Source organism: Vigna unguiculata, chromosome 8 (genome assembly GCF_037176805.1).
Source record: "Vigna unguiculata cultivar grain cowpea cultivar isolate G323 ecotype 2 chromosome 8, ASM3717680v1, whole genome shotgun sequence".
NCBI classification, from domain to species: Eukaryota; Viridiplantae; Streptophyta; class Magnoliopsida; order Fabales; family Fabaceae; genus Vigna; species Vigna unguiculata.
This window is the reverse complement of record NC_140799.1, coordinates 36,314,208-36,334,704: the sequence shown is the minus strand read 5'-3', so window position 1 is coordinate 36,334,704 and position 20,497 is coordinate 36,314,208. Positions and strand designations below refer to the sequence as shown.

Sequence of the window (20,497 nt, the reverse complement as noted above, 5' to 3'; positions counted from 1 at the left end):
GATTCACAGAGTTCTTAAGCATTCTTGAAGATCATTCAAGTGAAGATTCAAAGAGATTGATGGTTGATTCTACCTTGATGGGTCTAGCTTGAATCTAGGAGTAAATTGACAAATATGCACAACAATAGGTGTATTCGTTTCTTGATTCTTTTTTATTGTATTTCTGATTACAGTTGCTTCATTGTGTGAAGTGTAGGCCTAGGTGCAATTGCGTGAATGCATTGCTCCTAGGGGGAGTTCTTGATTGGTAGATCAAGTTTCTTGGTTTTTTAGGTTCTAGAATTATATAGATGTTCTTGTAATTCTTGGATCTCTTTTGAGTTAGTGAAATCCTTCTAAGTGGGTTTACTTAGGAGAAGACTGGATGTAGATTCATTTTGAATCAACCAGTATAAACTGTTGTGTTCTTGGTTTTTCTCTTCTTTTACATCTTTATTAATTGCTTTAGACAGTCCATTAACACAGAACTGCAGAATTGGTTAATTGGGTCATAAGGGTTAAAGAAACCTTCAAGATTCAACTTAACAAAGATTCAATAACAAGTTCAGATCCCCTTCTTGATTAAGATTATTAGACATATCTGTTTTAACAAACTCAACCCATTTTATTTCAAACGTAATAGTAAATATTTATGCCTATCGTTATGATTTTAGAATATTAAAGGTTCAATGGTTCAATAATTCATAAATAGATTATTTAAAAATATAATAATTATTTCTTAGAAATTTTGTTTTACGTAATAACCGCCTAATAATGTTGTTCACAGAAGTTTAGATTTATCAACTGGTAAACTTTATGATTCTCAAATGTACGACAAAAATTCACCACGAACGGAAATTGAAATAAAAGAAAGAAAATTTTCCAATATAATCCAAATCATAATATAATGAAAATAATTCAAAAATCCAACCCACATTTGAATGTTCTTTAAGGAATATTTTTTGTTCTTAGGAAATTGAAATATATATGTAAAGTCTCATAGATAAGTTTTAAGGCTATACAGTTTTAGTCTCAAGGATATTTCGTTTTTCGATCATGAACAAAAGAGGAGATGTCTACAAAAGATACTTTAATACCAAAGTAATTTCAAATTATAAGGGATTGATGTCAAAGTAAAATGTAATCATGTACCTCATAAAATGTGTTTTTTATACTAGGGTTTGTGAGTCGTACCTAGTTGGACTTTGGTTTAGTTGGTAAGATGAGTTGATTAATCTTTGATTTATCTTACTTGGGATTATCATACTGACTTGACAAACCGATGATCCAAGTACATGTTGTCTTACAGGATCGAGATGTACTCGGTTGGGTTGTGCACGGTTTCGTGATTGTGTAATCTCACTAGTCCCATAAACTGTGGATTCTGAAAGATGTGTTAGTCGCGTAATCTAGTGTTGGCTCAAAAGTAAAACAATTGAAGCACTCGCTTTAGGTCTCTAAAGAAAAAATGTATAAAAAAAATTACTACTAATCTTTTTTATTAAATTACTTATAATATTATATTTAAGAAAAAAACCCTCGGAAATTTTTTTAGTAGCAACATATCTCTATTAAATAAATTATAAAATTATGTTTAAGAAAAAAAACTCAAAAATAGTATTATATTACAATTGTAGCTCTATTAAATTAATGATAAATTTATATGTGAGAATAAAATTTAATTAAATTATTATTAGTGTTTGTTAATTTTTATTGGTAATAAAAATGATATTTAATGAGTTAAAATCTTCTTATAATCAATATTGATTCTATTTTTTCTTTGTGAATTTTGTTGTCTCTTCGTACTTTCTAATATTCTATAGTCATTTTTTAGGGTTAGGGTTTTGACAGATTACATATTTTGAATCTAATGTTATCCGTGTGTATCAATCTTATCATTCTCATTTTTTGTTAGTATGTTTTTTCTTTCTATTTGTATTATTGTTGTTTTCATTTTATTTGTTGGATTTGTATTAGAATTAAAAATGTATTTCTTTTGTCCAGTTTTGTTTTTCAGTATTTTTAGATTTACAGGTTTCTCGAGAGTTTTATTGTTTTGGATAATAGATTTACAGGTTTAGTTTTTTGTGGAAAGATAATTTAAGTTTAGAGAAAAAAAGGTTTATTATAGAGTCGAAAAGAATAATTTTTTTTTAATTATGATTAATCTTAAAATAAATTCTGCAAGTTTGTGAAAAAATTGAGATTTGAAGAAGAGAAAGAAACTTGAGAATTCAAGACATTACGAGTCTAGTATCAAATTTACTTTATTAATAACTTAAATAAGGTAATATTGTTTTAACTCATTCGTTTCATACACTTTATCTTTAATAGTGGTTTATATATTATAATTTTTTATTTTATATAAAAATACGTAGATATGTTAATTAAAAAATTTAAATCAATCTTTTTGAAAATTCAAAGAAGAAAATAATTAATGTTTTAATTATATGACAAAAATTGTTATAAATAAATTTATGAAAATAAATAAATAAATAAATTAGAAAATATAGTGAAATGAATCGATAGTGCAATTGTACAAGTCTATTGACATACACACACTTGTACTCTAAAAGAGAATGCATAAATAAGCTATAATTATAATTTTCTAATATATATTTAACATTTAATTTTCTATAAAATAAATAAACGTAAATTAGTGAATCGATAATAATATATATCTGTCTCTCTGTGCGCCCATATTTGTTTATTTGTGGAAATCCCGTACAACTTCCTCTTATGAAAGAAAATAATTTAGATGTACGGAAAACATTAATTTTTTTAATTAATTTTTTATAACTTAAAATGTCATTTTTTAAATGGTATTTAAATATAAAGAGATAAAAAAATATTAAATAAATAATTATTTAAAATATATTATCTTATGTTATAAAAAGATTATCAAAATTTAGTTGGTAAAAAATTATTTTAATTTTAAAATATAATATTGATTAAAAAATAAATAAATATAGAATAGAATTGTCCGGAAAGTGTAATCCTGTAGGAGAAAAGAATACGGTATTAAAAACATAACAGAGTTGAAACAAGAGAAAGCGAGAAAGGATCTTTGTATATTAATCTCTCGGATGGGTTGTATGGTATGTATTAGTTTACATCTTTCTCAATTAGTCAACTTCATTATTTCTTCATTTAGATGAATTCGCTACATACATATGTGATCTGCATTAAGTATTCAAACCTCCATTTATCATCCGTCAGGGTTGTGCAGTTCTGCATTTTGTTCTTCGAAATCCAAACGACAAGGTTTTCACGAAGTATTCCTCTTCTACTCTGCTTAAAAATTCTTCTTTTTATTTCTTTTTTCTCTAAGATTTTATTATATGTTTTTATTATATGTTGGAACACGTTACAAGGTAATTTAGGAAAAAATAACTCGTTTTTATAATTTAAAAACAAAACAAAATTTTCGTTCAAATTTTTTCTATCAAAATATTTCTACACTCAAACTAGATTTATGTTTTATTTATTTATTTATGTCTCTTCCTTCTTCTAGGAAAGATTTATGAGTTGTTTTAAGGTCCATGATTCATTTTGGTAATTGTCTCACATGATAGTAGTATAATATGACCATGTACTAGAAATTGTAGAGAAATCTTTTAGCGGTGAATTACATAAATTTGGAGATACCAAAATAATATATTTAAAAATTATAAAATTATGTTCTAAAAAGAGTTAAAATTTTGTTCTAAAAAAAAGTTAATTTATACATGTACTTCTTTGAATATTAAAAAGATTCACCTAACTTAATAATCAGATTTTTATTATCACGCTTCAAAATATGTGAAAAAGTAGAATATTTTTTGTTTTCATCTGGGCATATATTTTTCCTTCTATCATTTTAAAAATGAATTCTTTTATTATTATTTACATATCTATTTAAAAAAGTTTAAGAAGAAAAGTAATTTATCAAAATTTAATAAGAAATTGAAAGACGTAACTATTTAAAAGAAAAAAAAATGATAATCAAGTCACAATTGCAAAACGGTTATAAAAAAACATACAATATATAATTTTTTCCTTTTATATTCAAAAAATAATAACTATACAAAAAAACTTATAAGATTAAAGATATTATTTATTAAATTAATATTTTACTATGAAGTGAGACAAAAGAGAGTTACTTTTTTATCTTCAATAATGTAAAAGGAGAGATATGTATGAGAAATAAGAATAAAAAGCATGAGTTGTGTTTAACTTCCCACTTTTCTTCACACAAGAAGAAAACATGTGAGAGTGAGAATATGTGAGAGACCAAATAAATAATGAAAGAGAACATAAAAAATATTTTACCGTTAAATTAACTGTTAATTTTACATGTTTTCTATACAATTGTCTATCTTCTGTCCTTCTTCTTTTTTTCCAATTGATTTGTCGTTATATTTTCCATTCATTTTACTTTATTTTTAATGAATATAAATTTATTTTGTATGTTAATTTAATAACATTACAATAACATCATCTACTAATATAATATTATGCATATATAAAAAATACGTAAACAATGATCTGCATTGTCACCCCTGTGTTTATGCTTGTATTTTATACAAGAAATAAAAATCTACTAATTTAATTTCCACTTATATAATATATGCCACTGATTTTAAAATATTTTAAAACTTTAGGGGATCCATGGCCCTACACCAACACTAAGATTCGCCTGTAGTTAGGATGAACTTCGATACAAGTACGAAAATAATGGTTACATAGAGGGAATACAAATATGAAAGAACTTATACTTGAATAAAAAATTACTAGAGCTTCATTCTGAATTTAAGTCTCATGTTAAATAAAGATAAAAATATAAACAATATAAAAAATAAAACTCATAAATCTATTATCTTCCTATTTTAGATTTTAGATTATATCAATTACTTGTATAAATTGTACTCATATATTATTAATATCATATTTCTCTTTTAAATTCCTTCTCAAAAATATATAAAAAAGATTTTAAAAAACTAAAGGATTTGTAGTCATAAAATCTTAGGACATAATAAATATAACCAAATTACTTCTACTTCGAAGAAACTTTTGTTGTTTCTTTTAGGAGAAATTAGAAGTAATAGTGAGTACATTTACAGATAAAATTTGTAAAAAATTTATTTGATGTGATAAATTAAAAAAAATTAATAAATACAAAAAAAAGCTAAAAAATTGTCTATATTGTTAAAAGTAATATAAAATAAATATTGAATTAATTTAATTAAATAAAAAACCTACCAAGGTGCTTGATCAAATTTTTTATAGAAATCACTGTTACAACTCTTTATTTTTTTTTTATTTATATCAGAAGTTGAGTATTGCACTATAACTTTGACTATTTGTGAGATTTTTTGACTGCGTTAGTTACTTGTAGATATGTGTGTCTATTTGAAAGATCTTACGTCTCTACATTATTACAATAAAAGTGTCATTCATATTGCTCGCAACTTACTTTTTCATGAGCGAACCAAACATATTGAAACAAATTGTCATTTTACTCGTCATCATCTTCAACTTGACACTATATCTTCGGTTTTACAGATTGCAGATATATTTACCTAGTCGTACACCGTTTTACACTTTTATGTTTTTTATTTGACAAACTCTCATGTATTTAGCCATAACATTGTGAGTTTATGGAGATGTTAGCATAAACATATGTTTTAGACCCATTTACTTGTGATTTTATAGGGTTAGTTTTCTATGTATATAACCCACCTCTTATAACTTTTTATACACACTCAATAATATATAATTTCATTACTCATATATTTTATTGTTTTCTACCATTATAACACAGGGGAGTCATGACTCTCCCAATTTTTTTCATATTATATATATATATATATATATATATATATATATATATATATATATTTCTTGTTTAGAAAAATAAAATAAAAACTATCTTAATAGATAAATGTTGGTTAATAGAAGGGATTATGATTCTCTCTCTTACTATAAGATTCTTTCACAATATGTCATCAATATGAGAAAAGAAAAAAAAAGATAAAGAAATAAATTGAGAAATGGAGATTGGAGAACAAAGAGAACGAAGAACACATTATCATTATATCTCATGATTTATGATCCATGATCAAGGTTGAAAAACATTTTTTATTTCAGTTTTATTGTGTATGTAAACCTTTTGAATGGAATATTATATTTGTTCCACTAATGTATTATTTATTCTGATAAAAAAATTATTCACTCGATATTTGTTTTATATAAAGTTTTTCTTAAATTAGTATGAATCCTAATTATAATTTTAAAAATTCTTTTACGAAATTAATATGTACTTTTACGAAATTAATATGTACGTTTATATTTTTTTCAAATTAGTAAAGTTATAAATTATAAAATTTAGAAATTTATGTGTTTTTCACCGGTAAAATTTATAAAATTTTAATGTATCTTGAGTTATATTTTGCACATAATGTTAAAATATTTGGAATTAGAATAAAAATTAAAACATCCTGCTACGTGAATTTAATAAATTATAAATATTAAAAATTAAAAAATACATATACAAATCACTGTTTGAAAATAGTTAAAGCAGATTAAATGACGATTTTTTTATTTAATTAAAAACAATAATTTATTTATAAAAAATCTAACTTCACATCTTTATACTTTTTGTTCAAGTTTTCCTCACTACTATTAACTACAATAGCCGTATCCAATATAATCACTCTTGAAGTAATAATGATAAATTATATGGGAACGTGTTTTCAATATTTATATACCTATAAAGTTTAGATTGGCTTCTAAAGGTAACGCTTGCAAGTCTTTTTTATATATATCACATCAAATTTGTCCTTGCCATTCAGCAGTAACTAAGAGGCAAGGAAAAATTAATCTCACACTTTATAAATTTAAGTTTTACTTTAAGATGAAAAAGTGAAGTAAATTAAATTATTTATCATTGTACCATTTATAAAATTATTAAATTTATATTATAGATTTTTTTTTAATTGATAGCTATGATGATAAATAAGTGATAGTAACGGCTAGTTCTTGTGGAGACACGTTTGATGGTGACTGACTTTGACAGTAGATGGTTTTTCTTATCGAATACTTTTTCCATGATAAATCCAAAAGTATTCCTGATTTCTCGACCTAGATACTTGCTCAATCCAGAGGATTCTCGCCCAAAAAGAAAAGGAAAATGATATTTTCGTATCTCAATAATAATTCGAAAACATGCTTTTGAGAGCATTATCATTACTAGAACAAATAAACTTTTACAATCATAAAAGAAAAGAAAAAGATAAAATAGTAAAGTTTAACTGATTGTATAATTTTCAGGAGTATCAAAATAACATGGTTGTTTAAGAAAAATAAACAAACAAACTAAATAGAATAAAAAATCATTTTAAATAGTAAAATAAAAGTGGTTGTAGGGTGTACTCAGCATTCATAGGGCCTTGAAGAAGGAAATACCTTTGGTTAATGTTGATGGCTAGGATATGAAAGAAAAAAAGTATATTTATCTTGAAGTCTCAGTTGTAGATTTATTTTCGCTTAATTTTAGAGAGATATTTTTTATAATTCAAAACCAATCCGAATAGTTTTCTTATATGTTTATTTTATTATGCTTAAAATAACTTTTTGTTAGATTAGATGAAAAAAGAGTTTTGTGTATAAAGATTTTGGATAAAATATTACTTTTATTTTTTATAATACGTGGTTTCTTTAATAATATATATATATATATATATATATATATATATATATATATATATATATATGTGTGTGTGTGTGTTAAAATATCTTTTTGATATCAATTTTCGTCAAATTTTGTCAAATCAGTCCTAATTATGTTTTTGTGCTCAAATAAATCATATTTTTTGTCAATTATGTTCAATTTGATCATTTTTAGTTAACACCGTTTAAATCATCAACCGTCATGAACAATGACGGTCACGGGTTACTTTGTGGTTTTATTTTATTATTAATTTTTTTTAATTTTTTTAAATGTTCACGTGTCAACCCTGCAGTGTATCACGTGTCAGAGTCAATATTTTATATTCAATTTTTTTTCCTATATTCATGATTTTTGTTCAATTTAGTCCCAATTTTTGTTAACATTAATCAATTTTGTTCCTCTTCAAATTAAAATCAAATTTAATTTTTATATTAAAATTCTCATTTTTTATTAAATATTTTTATATAATATATTAAATTCACATCATTATAATTTTTATATAAAACTTAAATTTGGTTCCATTTTCGACATGGACAAAATTGGTTAGTTTTTAACAAAATTGTGACTAAATTGAACAAAAATGAAAAATATAGGGATCAAAGTGAATATAAAACATTGACTCTGACACGTGGCACGTTGCTGGGTTGACATGTGGACATTAAAAAAAACACACGAAGTGACACGTTACTGTTCATAATCGTTAATGATTTAAACGGTGTGAGCAAAGAAGAACCAAACTGAATAAAATTAACGAAAATTGAGACTTATTTGAATACAAAAGCAAAATTAGAACTGATTTCACAAAACTTAACAAAAATTGGGTTCAAAAAAGTATTTTAACTTTTATATATATATATATATATATATATATATATATATGATTATTTTTTAACTTGTAAATATGTTTATGTCTTCCAACCATTCAAAAAAGTGTGTATTATGAATGGATTGCATATACTGATAAAAGAAAAAAAAAAACCTTCAGCATCTTAATTTTTCCATTAAATTACCAATGACAAAAAATTTGTTGATAAAGTGTTTGTCGATAATGCCAACAAATTTTTCAATCTCCATAATTGTTGATGACCACAAATCTATCGACCGATAGTATCGTTGATAAAATGTGTCGGTTGAAATCACTATTGGGTCCTCTTCTTCATCCTTTTTTTTTCTTTTTCCTTCTTTCCTTGTTGTGCCTCCACAGTCGATATTGTCACTCACGTCAATTGTTGTCACCTCTAATTCCTCCTCCTCTTCTTTTTCTTTCCTTTTCCTTTTTTCCCTCCACCTCCTCTAATCCCGACAGACACTCGTCGTATCTCTATGTCACCATAGCACTTCGATGTTGTGACCCATCATCATTGTCGTCGTCATTGCTCATTCGTTGTTGCCACCATCATGGTCATGACACCGACTCCGCCTCCTCCTCCACCTCGTCATTTTTTTTCTTCTCTTCTTCTTATTACCTATTTGCCCATAATATATAAAAAAAATTCATCAACCTATGTGTCAAGTTTGTTGCTCAATTTATCAATGATTATTGACAAAAAATCATATAAAAATCAGTTATAGTTTACCGACAATAGAGATGGTCAAATATACATTACTGGCAAAAGTATCCATCAATACTACAAATTTTAATTTATCGACGAATCTAACCAATAAATTTTATTAATAAATTCATTATCGACGAAAACTTTGTTGATAATTTAAATTGTAATATAGGTTAGTAAAATTTCTCAATAATTTTTTATTTACATCCAGAGTCATTTTGGACAATAAAAAATTATCGATAATTGCAAAAATTCTCATAGTAAACATTTATATATTCTTTTCATTGATAAAAAATATTTATTTGGAAGTAATTAATTCTTTTGGGATTTTTTGTTTCATTAATACATGCATGCTAGTGTCTATAAATTTTTATTTCGAAAGAAAGAAAATCATAATATTAGTTCGTAAGAGTAGTATATGCCATCTCGAAAATATTATAAACACTAATGAGAGTATTTGATAATAATTGTAATCATACTTTTAAACGCAAGAAAAATGCTTAAAGATGGTCATTATTAAAAAGTAAGGTATGCGTTATTTCTTAATTCTATGTTTATAGTTTAATATTTTCCTCTTTAACACAATATTAACTAAAATGGTTTAAAAATTAATAATAAACAATAATCAACATATAAAATCGTGCTACGAAGAGGTAAAATCCAAGACTTTAAGTTAATAAAAAATACAATTAAAAATATTAATAACAAATATTTTCATAATAAGAAAAATAAAATATAAGATCAAATAAAATATCAAAATAAATAAAACATAAAAAGTATGTAATGTACTAACAGGGGAATAAGACGTAATCAAGGACGCTAACCAACTTTAAAATTAAAGACAAAGAGAACAAATTACAAAAATAGAGGAACAGAAGATAACAACACTAAATACATAATTAATTTTTCCAAAAGTCGTGTATTTGGACCCCTCATATCTCTGGTAAGAGTGCTCCATTGTATTAATAATTGTTCCTGGTGTTATTGATAATTTTTTTTTTCAAAAATTAAAATAATTTTATCATGCAATCAAATACATAATTCTATAATTTCTATCTAACAATGGCATGATTCTGAATTAAAAAATAACTAAAAAAATTTCAATTATATATATATATATAATATCTTTTAAAATTATATTATTTTTATTAAATACCGAAACACGTGCTTCTGCACATGCGTTTATCCTAATAAATATATAATATAAATAATTGAGTCGCAACATATATAACTTTTTATTTCAACACGAATGTTTGTTCCATGTCATTGTCAATATTAAAAAACTATTTATTTATTTATTCACTTATTCCATTTTTTTACCCTGATATCCATTACTTAGTCAACCTATTTTATGCACAAAAAATATTTTCCTGAATAAAAATATATGTTTTATAATTTACATGCCAATGTTTTGTTGATAAGACACAATGTGAAATAGTTGATGTGCCAACACACTTTCTCTCCTTTTTTTTTTAATATATCAAACTTATATTCATTTTACTCTCCTAGAATGTATTTATCAAATTCATTTTTCAATATAAAATGAATATTTAACCCTGCTTTTGAATACTCGAGATCTAGATAAACAAAGCTGCGTAAGAAAGAAAGCAAAACAAAAGGGGATATTTTCAACTGCGTGCTGTTCTCTTGTTTATTCTGGTATAGCCTGTGACAAACTCTAGCAAAAAAAAAAAAAAACACAAGAATTAATAATGCAGATGGTGCATTCTGGTAAAGGTGACATATTGAAGCAGGTTTTGCTGTGATTATTACTCGACCCATACAAATAATTACAGAAGAAGAAAAGAAATAGACCCCATTAATCCAGTTTAATATAATTAAACACACAGCAAAGTATGGACAGGGATGGTGATTAAGGAGCTGGCACATAGATAGGGTAACCCAATTGAATATAGTATTCGACAAAAGGAGAATCTAAAGTGGACAACATTGTTGAAGGGTGAGCCCAAGGTTGTGATGGGATGATGAGGGAGAGAACAAGTTGGAAGGAGTGAAGATGGTAAGTGGGGGTGTGCATGAAATGAATCAAATCAAAGCAACAAAAACAATGAAGTTAGAAGTTGAAACCCTAACACCCCTTTGAGATAATGATAATAAGGGTAAAGGTAAGAGTGAGAGAGGATGAAGAGTGCAGGCAGAGGCTGTCAATTCCGGCCCCAACTCGAAAAGGTTAATGAGGACGCAAACGCACCACATAGATATATACATGCTCCAATCCTAAACGCCACACCAATCCTCTAAAAGGGTATGTTTCGTTTTCCAAATCTCAGCTATTATTCTGTTTCCTTCTCTGGAAGGAGGACCCGGTCAGAGAGGTTTTAAGTTTTCGGTTCATTTGGTACCTAGGATTATGATGGATAACTGTTCTCTCTCTTTCTCTCTCTCACTCTCTCTCACTGACAGATCTTAAACACCAACCAATCTCTTCCCTCATTTATTACTTATAAGCGCCCCCACAACACAAACTACCTTAATTCTCTTGTGCTGCTGCTTCCACTCTATCTATATATACCTTCAACCCTTTCCCTCTCACAATGTATCTCACTTCTTTCTCTTCAATCCCACACCCTCTCCCCTCATCCTTCTTCCTTTTTCTCCTACTGTTTCTTCTTTTTTTTTCCCTTTCAACATGTGTCTTTGCTGTCCATAAACACATAGTACTTGTTGTTTCTTTCTTATATACATAGGGACTTGTTACTGATCCCATGGCTAAATCACTGCCAAGTGATTGGTCTTTGTTTTGTTTATTTGTTGTTCTAGGTATAGAGAAGGATGGGATTGAGCCTATTTCCTTTTTCTTTTTCTTTTTTTCATTTGTCTGTGGTTTCTCGTTTGATTGGATTTAGATGTGTAGGACTAGGGTTAGGGCTGTTTCCACCTTTTGCTTTTGTTTTTGCCTTTTCCTTCTATTTTGCATGGGTGCTACTACTACACTAATGATGGTATTCACAAAGTTGAAGAAAACAGTCGCTGATTGCTGATGGAGCATCATCAAGATTCACAGGCTTCAAGGGGGTTTTGTTTGGGGTGGTCCCTGATTTCTCCCAAATGAACTTAACCTTTTGATATGGGAATCTTGATGATGCTGCAGCAGCAATAAACGACTAAAACTACCAGGTTATTCTGATGGATTTTTCATTCTCTCAGATTGATACTATACCAGAGGTGAAGCCAACAGCTATATATTAAACTAGTTACAAAATAAATTGGATTATCAATGAATAATGATATAACTAGCTAATTAAACCCCTTTTGTCAAATTGCTTCCATTCTGTATTTTTAAGTGGGTAAACAGATGCTAAATTAACTTAACATGTTACAAATTAAGTGAAATATTGCAGCGGAACCATGTTAATAATGATGAAGATAATAAAGGCAATGACCTGTGTCGTATCTGGTAAGTGGTAATGTACTATAATCCCTGATCTTGAGCCATTTTGAGGTTTAATTTACAGTAATGATGAAGTTGGGGTCCTTTCACTACCCTTCTGGCATGTGTACTGCAAAACAACTTCCTGTAAAGCTTAGCAGGTATGTCTGTACCATGATGGAACTCTGTGTACTATCACGAATCATTGAATGCTTTTACTTCATGGATATTTGGGGTAACATTATTTCCCTCTCCTCCTTTCCTGTTCCCTTTGTGTTATCTATATTTCAATCTTCAATTTTTTTTTTCTCTGAGTGAAGAAAATCTCTTACTGGCCAGTGGTTAATGGCTAATGGCTATCATATCAGATTGGCTAATGGCCATCATATCAGAAGGGGCATGATTAGTTTTTAACTTTTTGTGTGATGTATTTATGTTTGTGTTGCATTGTCAGTGATTTTGATCCTTGTGTGCAGGAAAATCTAGATTAGTTGCCCCTCAGAATACATCAAATTGTTTGCTTAACTAGATATATGGCACATGTGCTGCTTTCCTATCTATAAATAGTATGTACTTCAGTTCCAGTTCATACTTTCCATTTGGTCTTTTTTTTCATGTTTTAGGGTTTGTTTGGTTGATAAGAGGGAGAAGAGGAAAATTAATTTGGTTTATGGAGAAGAGAATCATAGTTAATTTGGAAAAAGAAAATGAAATTCATTCTACTATTCTTTTTACCTTTTGTTTTTTATCTTTAGGTTTTATCACATCAATCAAATTACATATCTTATAAGAAAAAAATTCTCTACTTTTCAAATACTCTTTTTACTAAATAATTATATTATTTATTTATTTATTTATTTTGTCAACTTATTTATACTTTTGTATTTATTTTCTCGCAACCAAACGTCCTTGATTTCGTTTGTTCTATAAGGACTTCACACATTTGTGTTCCGGGGAATTAAAGCATTGGCTTGACTTGTGGAAATTGTTGTTGTAAGGTTTAACAACTACCACTATTCTTTTGTTTAAAATTTGCATTTAAGTATAGTAAACACTTCATTAAATGTGAAGTTATAAATGATGATAAAACTTATTCAAACAATTTTAAAAATGATAATAAAAGTAATAAGTAATATTCATAAATATAAATCATGTAAATACTGTTTTAAACGTCCTCTAGTTCTATACCTATCTTCACTTTTTTTCTTTTCGTATTTTAATTTGATTTTTATGCTATTTTGGAGATAAGTTGAAACGGGAGCCTGAGAATTGGAAGCAAAAAAAACATGTTATTATAATGAAAAATAAGAATTCCAATGAGAATTTTTAAGAGGGGGATTTTAGTATGGTTCAGGTTCATATGATTATTAGATTTGTTATATTTATATTACCATTTTCATATATAAATATGTCAAAGATGGTAAGCAAATAACTTAGGTAAGGAAAGTAATATTGGGTAAAATGAAAGAATATGAGTTATAAGATTGAATATATAATTAACTAAATATTTTATAATAGAACTGAAGTAAAATTTCCTTTCATTGTGTATAATTAATAAAATATTCTAATAAGAAAAATAACATATAATTAGTTATTTTGTGTCAATATCTTTCAAATTGAAAGTAAAAACAGTGCATATGGATGGGAAAATGTTCTACTTTTCGTCTTTGGAAACATGAGTAAGATGGTTTTTATTTCATTCAAAAGTCTTTCAATCAATTCTAACACATTGTGAGGACCAACTTAACATATACATATTTAAGATAAAAAGTTGAATGAAGTTCTTTACATTCTTATCATCCAAGTTTTTCATTAATATGAATGATGACATGTGAATATTCTTTCCAATAATTCCATCAAATATGTGCAGTAAAATTTTGATTATACATTTCCAAGTCATCATGACATATTATATCGAGAACATGTTGATGTTAAAAGTAGGATTATCTATATAATTTATCCACATATGCATGTCGTATTTTCTAGGACCACTATTCAAGAATTTTGGTTTACACGAGGAGAGATTGTCCAGGAATTTTCTTTGGAAGCAACAATTGATAAACATGTTAGAAATTTGTGACCATGTTTGGAGATTCTAAATGAGTTGAAACAAAAAATTACTCAGACTCCATTAATGTATGTGGGAGTTTCATTCAATGAATTGCCTTTGACAATATCTTTTTTTTTTTGCTATTGTAAATATGAATTATGATCACTACTTTTTTATCTAATTGCTAAGAAAATTTTGATCTTCTTTCCAAAATGGTAGTGGCAATTTTGATTTATTTGGATCTAGGAATGCAAATTTATCAATTAGATCCAGACTTGAAATGCACAAGATATGGAAAATTGTTCATATTCAACAAGGTGTACAACACTGATTCGCATCCCAAAATTCTATGATGTCTGTGAAAACACTCATGTTCCTGAGCTTAGTACGATTTTCTTGCAGCAAAGAGAACACAGAAGTCACCTTCCATGTAAATATGATTGTGTCCCTAACAATTCAAAAGTTGAAAACTTTCACGCACAACCCTGCCTTCAAAGACTTGTAGTTACTATTTCATAGATGTGAGGGTTATTTGATAAAATAAGCATTTAATTCTAATACTCTTTAATGTTTAATGTTGACTATTGTAAATCGATTATGAATATTCATTTAATTGTTCTTTCGAATTGCATGCATGGCACCTCTTACTTTACAAATTGTAAAACATACTCGTTCGAAAAACTGGGTGCCATTTCTGACACATTCGTTTAGAAAATTGTTTCTGTTTATCTGTTTAATTATATCCTTATTTCTAAATAGTTTTGAAATGTTTTACTCACTGATCATAAATGAGAAAATAGTGGTTGAGATATACTACAAATAATATTGATATAAAAATAAATATTAACATCATAAAAAATATATATAGGGTAGCTTCTGGAAGCAAGGGTTAGCACGAGCAAGATGGAACAACTCATAAAGCATAAATAACTAAAACATTTATGACATAAATAGAAACACACACTTGCTTGTTTATCCGTGTTGCTTAATATCTTTAGACTACTACTGGATACAAATTTATGGACATAAGCAACAATCTTAAGTATGTGAAATTTGTCTTTGATTTTTTTTTTCTAAGTCATATATCCAAGCATTTAATTGTTCATCCCAAAAATTTCTCACCATCTTTTTTCTCATTCTTAAAAAAAAAATTATATTTCTATGGCCCACATACTTCTCATCATAGCCACCCACACATAATCTTCCAAATCTTATTGCCTTCTAAATTCAATTCAAGTATATAGAATTTAACAATGTGTTGTACGGTTTGATTATGTTGAATTGCAACAACTCAAACCATTTAAAACAAAGATTCTATGATAGGTTAGACATTTTACGCTCAAAAAATATATGTAAGACTTTATACTTTGGTGACATCACACATGGTATTGCATAAATTATAAGTTGCATTTCTCTCTTCCTTAAATTATCCTTTGTGACTATGTAATTCAATCCTACATGTCATATAAAGTGTAATTCATTAGGGATTGCTTTTGATTTTCAAATTATTTTGTAGAAGTCCTTTTGTTCCTCATAGCAATTAGTTTGTATACTTCTATAAGTTGATTTCATGGTATATATTTGTGTACTATCCTCGATCCATTTTTATATAAAATATCTTTCATGAACTCATTAACCTGATGTAATTTCCACTCAAACCATTTCCTTATTCAAAATAAATTTCATTCTCACATCATATTATTCCATCTACCCATATCTGACACAAAATATGTACAATGTCAGAATTCTTCCAAACCATATAAAAGATGTTCCTAGTTATATCATAATTCTTCCAAGCCATATATAAAAAAGATGTTCTTAATTATATTAGCTTGTTTTTCACCCAACTAGATACTTTACATGCTTGAGCATGGGATTATGATGTTTGTTACCTTACATCCTTTCACGTCCTCCTTTCCACTTTCTCCAAAAGCACAACATAACAAAAGACACATACTTCAACCATGTTAAGGTTACACCAAGCCAATGCAAATTCCTCCCATTCATTAGTATTTTGTACTTGGTTACTATGATAGTTGGATTTGCTACTCTTTCTCCTCCCCTGTGTTAACTATTATGAGCTATCACATGTCTCAATACCTTTTACACTGAATTATCTCCACTAGTTTAACCTTCACTTTCTCTAAACACTATCTTTTTAGCTTCTTTTATTCCACTTTCTACAAAGTTGTTATCCATAGTTTTGGGTACATACACTTTTCATTGTATGAAAATGTAGTATTTGGGTACTTATTGGTCATCGAAGCAATACTTTTAGTTATGCAATACAAAATGTTTATTGTACATCTCCTCTCTTATTTTTTAGTCGGATTTTATTCTCTTAATTATATCAATTCCAAATAACTTTTTGTTGTAGGTGGTATTAATTCACTTCTAATAAAGGTTAAGTAGGTCAAATTATAATTCAATCACATGTTTTAACTTCTAGACACTCTTAAGTAAAAAAAGTTGTATCTTGATTTTTAATTATAATTTTTTGGATCAATTATAAGTGTTCGATCCAAAATTAACAATATACATATCAATTTCTCATTTCCCTTACACCTAAAATATGATAGATGGAATTGTTTGAAATGTTACTATTACGGGATTGACAAATGTACCATATCGCACAAATAATAAAGTGAAAAGTCCAAAAATAGTTTTCCAAGAAAGTAATGTGGTTTAAGAAAAAATATGTTTCTTTACTAATGAAGGTTAAGAATTTTCAAACAAGAAAACACTTTGATGAATGGGAAATAAGTCTAAAGTTAAGAAAGCAATAAAATTTACACAATAAAAACAATTAATTTGATTTAAGAAAATATATGATAAAAGTTTCACTGAGATTGGGTTTCATTATTCAATTCAAAGTAAAAACACCAAACAATATACTTTTAATTCCTTCTCCAACATTCACACTTTTTATAACAAACCATAATATCTTACGGTCAAATCTAAACTTGAATAATAAAACTCTTATGTCCAGCCATTTTTATTACAAGTTTGCATAAATGTCCAATATTTTGATGTTATGAACGACTAAATGTTCCACATCTATATGTAGGATGTGAAATATTTTAGTTATTCTATCTTAATCAGATTTCTCAACCTATTTTTCAATCAGCACGTACTCCTACATATATATTTAATATAGAAAATGCAGTAAAAACAAAAATAGAATACAAGAGTCAAATTTACAAAGAATAAAGAATGCATTACACCCAACCCCGTGAATAAGGGAGTTAGTTACTCCTAAACATTATGAATACTAGAATAATGATGAAGGTGAATGTCTCTAGCCTTCAGAAAGTGTTTCTACCTTCATTTCTATTAGGTCAAGAGTTTTTCTCCTCAAAAGTTTTCTTTTGTCCTATGTCTTTATAGATTTCTCTCAACTAATAGCTCGTTTGGCGACTTCCCTCGTTGGACGAGTGGACCTTTGCTAGGCGAGTAGCTCGATTTGGATTGGGCTTGAATATTTGTACATGATTTTGTATTTGAGTAATCAACTTTATCAATATTTGATTCTATTGATAAATTTGATAATCAAATTCTGACGATGTTCTTCATAATTTCTTTGACATTTTCACTTATTTGTAAAATATTAAATATATAAACCAAATACTTATCTTTTCCAATTTTATTAAATAAAATATAAAATATTTAAAAAAGATAATAATAAAATAAAAATAAAAATATGATAATGTGAACTATTAGTTACATTAATTGGTTATGGAGTTGCATCATAGAAAACTACCTAAACTTAATCCTTTTTCTTAGATTCTCTATATTATAATTTATTTCGAAAAACCTGCCATACTAAATGCTAGTGCTTTTGTTCTCCAAAATTCATCTAAGAAATCAAGTGTACGAACTTTCCTTTTGTTGTAGTGTTGTAGCTTTTCATATGCAGACTTTACCATGTACAACTCCTCATCTTTATCATACCATTACCAATGCACTATACTTATTTTTGCTCAGTGTAATTTGTTCTACCTCATGCATCAAACTTATCAAGCTTAATATTTTGACAACTTTTAAAAAATACATCTACTTGATAACTTATATAATAATATATACTAATTTTAAGTTAAAAAATAAAATAAATATAACTAAAATATTATTAATGTGATTTTTTTTTGTCTTTGGTGTTAATATATTTCTCGTCCAAATTTAATTTGAATTGTCTCATCCCTTATATCTTACTCCCATCCATTCTCCCATGTACCAGAAAGTCTCCAATTTTGATTTTCTTGATATTGTAGTTTGTTTACACTTTGCTTTATGGCCGGCCAAGCTCTTTTCATTTACAACCCTTTCCTTTTCCGATCTCTATTTATATATATATGAACTTTTAATGTAAGATAAGGTTTCTGAAATAAAAAATGTCTCTCTCTTTATCTATCTATCTATAGAAGATTATCTTTTACAATAACGAAAAAGTAAATTTTCAATATGTAGTTGTATACAGATAATCGTTTCACTTTAAAAAATTGCACAACTTTTAAAAGTTCGCAGAACTAGTGCGTTTTAATATTACTAGTTTAATGTTCAATCTAATGCTTAATATATATTTATGAAAACAAAAATGTTGCTAATAGTTAATGCTAAATCTGCATGTATGAAGTGTTGCTTTAGATTGTTTTGAATTTTAATTATCTGCATAAATAGTGGGGATATTGGGAGCATCAAACTTCACATAACTGCTATAATATATAATGGATGAACAAATTTATAGAGCACCGTACTAAATATAGGTAAGATTTAGACAGGGGTCTTTCCAAATGATGAGACTTGTCCAGTGTAAGAATATTCTCTTATTTTAGTTATTCATTAATGTGCTTCATAATAACTTTATTCATAAGATACTAGGGACCATTATGAATATCTCAAAACCTTTAATTAATTACTAATAGCAGCCCAGTATTTCAAGTGTTCTTTTTATGCTATTTTCCAATTATAAGTAAAACATTCTTCAGAGGGAGTTTTCAACTCAGGTTTTTTTCCCACAAATGCAATTTACTTTTACAATTATTAAAGTGGTGCAGAAATTTTTTAGAATTTTAAAAATTCCAACGAAGGATAAGTCGTGCTAAGATGGTAAAATTTTACAATAAAATAGTCATGTCAATATAAACTAATTTTAATTAAAATGAGCTGAAGTCGTGCGAACATGAAAAAACTTCTTTGTTGTTTGAAAGTCGTGCCAAATCGAAACAATTTTAATTAACTTTTGAACCAAAGTCGTGTCAATATGAGAAGACTTTAGTATTAAATTGTTAATAAATAAGCCGTACCATATTAAAGAAACTTCAATATTATATTGATAATGAAAAAGTCGTACCATATTCGGATGACTTCAGTTTGACTGAAAAAAAATAAATATTTTTTAGTGATATTAATTAGTTAAATAATAATGTATATAGGTAGTTAATAATTTCATGATGATTTTGTTTCTTATAATAAGGCATGAAAGTTATCTATGAGAGTCTGTGCCACAAGGAGGTCTTGTTCGTTGTCGTCTAGGTCTTATTTGAAGGCTCTGAATTGGATCATCATCATCATTATCTTCATGTTGTTGTCTTTGGTTGATATCTTCCACCATTTGTGGTAGCATTGTAGGCCGATAATATTGCTCGAAGGATGTGGGATATGCGGATAGAGGTGTTGACGAAGAAGTTGCAAAGACATTTTGTGTAGGACCATAAAAAGTATCGAGTTGTTGAGGAAACATGTTATATGTGTATGGAACTTGAATGGAGTATGTGAAGATATTGGTTGTGATGCATCCATGTATGGTGGAAAAGGAA

The 20,497-nt window shown here is 27.3% G+C and overlaps 1 long non-coding RNA gene across 1 annotated transcript; it reads left to right on the top strand.

The window, feature by feature from the left end:
- The first annotated feature begins 11,235 nt into the window (after window positions 1-11,235).
- On the top strand, window positions 11,236-13,957 carry LOC114193598 (uncharacterized). Its single transcript, XR_003606284.2, has 2 exons — window positions 11,236-11,509; window positions 12,720-13,957. It is a non-coding gene; the product is annotated as an uncharacterized LOC114193598 (long non-coding RNA).
- The last annotated feature ends 6,540 nt before the right edge of the window (window positions 13,958-20,497 follow it).